The following is a 5983-nucleotide window of genomic DNA, read 5'->3' as shown; positions in this document are numbered from 1 at the left end:
CACGATTCTAGGTCCAGTGACCGTACGATGTCCATCCAACGTCCGTAGTGCTTCTTCAACCTCTGGTCTTCTTGCTCCAGCCGACCAAACCAGCGCCGGTCGTGCCTCGTGCTCCTGCCTCTCGTGGCCGGCTGCGATGCGGCAGAGGCCTCACCGCCCCCTACTACTCCCACCGCTGGCCAAACCATCCCTCTACTCACCCACACCCCCTGTTATTCTGCGGTGACGGCAGCCTCACACCGTAGCGAACCAGTGAACCCTCGTACTCCTCTATGTGTGGGCATCCACTGCCGCGTCTTCCCCGGCTCCGCATCGTCCCCTTCCTAGGCCTCGTCGTCGTCCACCGCCCTGGTGGTCTCGGCGCGGCGTGGTCAACGTGGTCAAGGAACGGCTTCCATCGGACGTGGACTGTACGTGGAGAGGCTGACAGCTGGGTCCACGGCCGCAGCAAGGAAGTGCCTCCTTATTACGTGCAAAATAATTATTCCTCCACCTGACAGCGGGGACCCACCGGACGGGCCACCGTATTTCGCGAAAAAAACATTTGCCCCTGACTGCTGGGACCCACCAGCTACATCTTCGCACGCAAGGAAGTGCCTGACAGTCGGGACCCACCTGGTCGAAGCGTACGTAGCGTTGTCATTCTGGTCGCGAACGTGTACGTACATATATACTGGTCGATGTAGAGGTGCGCACGTGTCGTAGTAGAGGCGCATACGTGTCCTAGTAGAGGCGTGCACGTAGCATGTACACGTACGTACAACGGCCAGGGTGCAAGAAAGAAAATACGGCCACGTACGTACATACGGGCAGGGTCTCGAACGCCTACTCGCGCATACGTACGGCGAGGGCTCGTGTACATGGCTGGGTCAGAACGGAGAAACAGCGTCGTCGTCGTGTTCATGGGGAGGCAACGGAATGTGTCATGTTCATCGGGAGGCAACAGAATGCGTCGTGTTCATGGGGAGGCAACGGAATGTGTCGTGTTCATGGGGAGGCCACGGAATGCGTCGTGTTCATCGGGAGGGCTTGGACGGAACAGGCGATGGAAACGAGGCCTGGCGTACCACAGAACGGAGGAAACAGCCTTGTGTTCGACCAGCCACGTTTGAAACGGGATCCTGTTCATCGGGAGGGGTGTGGCGTACCACAAAACGGAGGAAACGGACCTCCTACGGTCGAAACGGGGGTCCTGTTGATCGGGAGGGGTGTGGCATACTGCAAAACGGAGGAAACGGACCTCCTACGGTCGAAACGGGGGTCCTGTTGATCGGGAGGGGTGTGGCGTACCGCAAAACAGAGGAAACAGACTTGTGTTGGAGCGCTACGGTCGAAATGGGGGTCCGGTTCATCGGGAGGGGTGTGGCGTACCGCAAAATGGGACTCCACGGGATATTGTTCATCTCCACCGTCGACCCCCTCCAGCCTCCATGAGCTACTGTTCATCCACCGTCGACCTCCTCCAGCCTCCACCTGCGATTGTTCATCCACGGGCTCCTGTTCATCCAGCCTCCACCGCGTGCTACTCCACCGGCTACTGTTCAACCAGCCCTCTCCACGGGCTCCTATTCAACCACCCCTCCACGGGCTACTGTTCATCCTGCCCTGCACCATCTACTGTACATCCAGCCCTCCACGGGGTGGTCCTGTTCATCCAGCCTTCCACGGGGTCCAGTTCATCTAGCCCCAACCGGCTCGATCGATTGGGGTCCTGTTCATCCAGAGGCAACACCACGGGGTCATGTTCATCCACCCCCACCGGGAACTGTTCATCCAAACCCCCCCGCAACACTCACTGTTCATCCAGAGGCAGCATCGATTGGCTTCAGTTAGCAGCAGTAGCGAAGGAATCGCTCGATCGGGTTCAGTTAACAGCCATCGATCGATCACTCGGGTTCAGTAACGTGTAGCCTGCAGTGCAATCGCTCGGGTTCAGTTAGAGCCCAACGCCTCGCTCAGGTTCAGTTAGAGCCAATGCCTCACACACACGCGCTTACGTGTACAAGAGAAATGCGCGTCGCTCGGCCCCCGACCTCCCACCGTAACCGGGAACTCCCCGAAATTTTCCTCACCCTCGCTTCTACCACGGTTTTTTCCATCATGGACGGCCCAAAGAATGTCATGCAGCTGCGTCTCCGGCCCGCCCAGGACGAAAAGCCCATTTTCTGTCATGATTTTTTGTCATAGAAGTAGGAGCCCACCATATCTATGATGATACCGGGTTTTGTCACAATTATCGTCATAGAAGTGTCATATGTATGACATAATTTTTTTTCGTTCGGCCCAAAATGTCACGGATGTGTCTTTTTTTCTAGTGCTCCTAGCTCCATTCTCTCTGGCTATCTATCTCGCTGGGCCTTATTTGCCTCTAACAAATGGACGTACACCGACCGATCTCTCGCTATACATATAGCTAGCTAGGTCCTTATAACTCGTTTTTACCCACACGTCAATCGATCTACCTCATTAGTTGTGTCTCTCCCTTCCTCCGACAAACAACAATTGATCTACCGATCTAGTTAGGTTTGCTTACCAAACACATGGTTCCCCTTCATCATCCATGGATGCGTCCCGACAGATCTATCACGCACAGGCACACACAGAAACACATCCCCACTCTTAATGATAACATTGCAGTCCCACCCTCAGTTTGTCTAGTAGGCCTCTCCCACCATCTTCGAGAAGCAACTCCATCACCCATCCAGCACTCTACACCTCTCCCTCCCTCTCCCTCCCTCACTCTCTCCTCTCTCTCTGTCCCATCATATTTCCCGTCCTTCAGTTATGTATGGATGTCGACCGATCTCCCTCAAGACATAGCTGGGTCTCTCCTTCTCAACACATATACGAGTCGTTCTACCTCTATAGTTAGGCCTCTGCCTACCCCTCCCCCTCACACACACCGATACATCGAGCGCTCTAGTCATGTCTCCCTGCCACACACAAACTTGACATGTGCCCTCTAACGTTCCGGTAGGCCAGTCGCCCTATATCTTTGACTTGCACACACACACAATTTCGATGGCTCTCTTCATCGATCTCGCACCCACCCACTTGATCCTCTCTTCGACTCTATCGATAGCTATGACCCCTCCCTCTCTTCTCATGGATTGCCCGACCCTTTATGTATGATATGGATAGGCCTCCATTTCACACACATTGCATGCAAAATTTTGTTTGAGATGTCATCGACACATATTCCCACAAATAATTCATGAAATCAACCCCCACCCCACCCCCACCCCAAAACAAAAAACACTCACGAATGCGGTTTGTATCTCTCACACACACCCACGTAGGTGGGGGACGTGCACGAAGAGAAGAGGTGCATGCACGTCGCACGTACTCCCGTCTCTTTCCCAACCACACCCGTGCGGGTACACGGTGGAGCTCATTTCTGTACGAAAAAGGCAGCCCACGTGGTAATTTGGCATGTGTACTGGTTGTCCACTTGGTGGAGGGAGGATCGTCTACCACGGGTGAACAAACAAATTGCGACTTGACGTGTTATGTTAAAAAAGAGGCAAACCATGTGGGGCCTACCTTAGAGCCAAGGCTCTATACACTGGAGTACTTTTGATGTGTCCCGTCAACTCGCAGAACGAGGAGAAGCTTGCTTAGTACGCCGTCTCCCCTGCCCACGGGCGCGGTGGCTCGCAGGATGAGGTGAAGCTTGCTCTGGCTTACGCCCGCTCCCTCGCCCATGCGCTCGGTGGCTCGCAGGACGAGGAGAAAAATTTACTACTCCCTCCGTTTACTCCTCGTCCCTACTACCTTGGTTATAGAGATTATATCATATTGTTTGGAATATATATGTCCTTTAGTAGATTTCAATATGAACTACTAGTACATACTCCAAACACTGATGTATATAGACGTATTTTAGAGTGTAGATTCACTCATTTGCTCCATATGTAGCACTCTCCCTCGCCCCTCAACCCTCGCCCACGTGGTGGACGTGCAGCAATTCATTCGGTCTCATATAGCCAGAACGATATATACTGCACTACCATTATTGCTCGACTTCCCGAAAAGGCCAAGAGCCAATCGCAAGGTTAATATTTTGGGGATGCCAAGCGCAAGGTTATAGGAGAACGAGTAGTAGGTGCCCCGTCATTTATAAACAAAGTTTTTTTTCTTCAGTGGCACGTACGCAATATGATAGGTTCATATGAAGAGAAAAGGAAACTGCTCCACTATATACATAGTCAGGACGGGCCAGCCTACACGGTTGCTTGCTGGGGTTGCTCTCTTCACACTCTCTCGCACAAAATGACTGTGGCCACATCTCTAACATCCCGGCGGATCACGTCCGCTTGGGGAAGGGGTGGATGCTTAGTGTAGATGCGGTGGCCGTCGCCGATGGTGAAAACCCACTGTCGGCACGTCCCGATCAGGGGTCCCCGCCATTCTCTCTCACAAATCCGGTGAGGTTGCCTTCGTCCCTTGCTCACTGCCGCAACGTGGGCAGTTGCCGCCTCCCGCCGCCCTCCTTAAGGTTGAGCTACATCCCTCAGGTACAACTCCCTTTACAGCCGACTTGCACCACTGCTCCAGCTGCCCACATCACTCCCTGTGGATATTTCTCTAGTACTTCTTTGCCCCGCACATACCTCTACTGGCTTCTACGTACTGTATTTGTGATGAGTTTATGTCTCATCAACTAGTCCCAGTAATCTTATTCTAATCACGCTTCTTCAATTTCTTTGCCAGAGGGATGCTCATCTCGATTTTGGTGAAACTGCACAAAATGATCCGATGGTCAAAAGGTTGCAAACTTCATTTCTTAGGAAGCGCCACATTGCCAGCAAATTAAAACCTGGTTAGGGTTTATGGTTCAAGGGCTAGGGACTGCATGGATTGTTTTTTTCTTTAGCTGCCTCTGTTCCAAAATAAGTGTAGAGATTTCACCATGAACCACATGCGGATGTATATAGATGCATTTTAAGTGTAGATTCATTCATTTTGTACCATATGTAGTGGAATCTCTACAAAGACTTATCTACTAGTAATAACTAGCCCCCACTACTAGGAATTCTCTATCCTCTCCTTGAGCCACATCATCAAAATTGATGTAGCCGTTAGATGAAGTAAATCAGTCCATAATAGCCGTCTGGTCTAGACGTTGAGAGGCTCCGCACTAAGCCACATGCAAGAATGCAGAAATACTGTGGCACATGCATGTGAGTGGGTTTTAAATCACATCAACATGTCTGCATGCAAGCATGCACCGGTAGCATGCATGTAAGTGAGCTTTTAAGTCCCATTAACATGTCAAAAAGAAAAATATAATCCCATTATGTAGTAGGAGTTGGCTGATCTTTTTTCCTTACGTGGGATGATCTAAATGATGATGGGAGTTTATTTATTTCGGCTACCACATTTGTCATGCGGTTATCGAGTTTTTTTCAGTTCTATGAAATCGATAATTTTGCGCAGAGAGATATACTGCTGTTCCGCGGCAACGCACGGGGACTCATCTAGTAATATTTAGGAACGGAGGGAGTACTACTATGTAAAGAGTTAGGTGTCACACGGTGATAGTGTGAGGTGGGCCATGTAATCACTGAGCCTGCGTGTTTTCACTGCTCTTGCACGCCTCCGCTTAAGAATGGAGAAAATTGTAATCTAGTAGTATTACCTCCTTTCGCCGAAAGCGTGGGACATCCAGCAGTCCTACCATGTCAGTAATAAAGACCAATGAGCCTTCAAATCACATAGACCTAGCAGTAAGTTGGACGGAGAAGCAACCATCACTCTTGCGCTAGTGAGAGGTCGCGTCCGCTCTGCCCGGGCATGAATGAGGCACCGATTCTTTGGAGCGGCGCTGACCGTTTCGGGCGGGAAGCACGCACGGGCGATGGAGGGGCTTTGGGTGGCCCAGGATGGTCAGGAGCGGGCGTGGCAGCTGTCCGCATGTCCCTACCGGACACGCCCGGAAATGAGAGGATGCACCGACTCTCACGGCTAAAATCGTACACTA

The sequence above is a fragment of the Triticum urartu genome, chromosome 5 (assembly GCF_003073215.2).
Source record: "Triticum urartu cultivar G1812 chromosome 5, Tu2.1, whole genome shotgun sequence".
Taxonomy (NCBI): domain Eukaryota; kingdom Viridiplantae; phylum Streptophyta; class Magnoliopsida; order Poales; family Poaceae; genus Triticum; species Triticum urartu.
Note: the sequence above shows the minus strand (reverse complement) of the source record.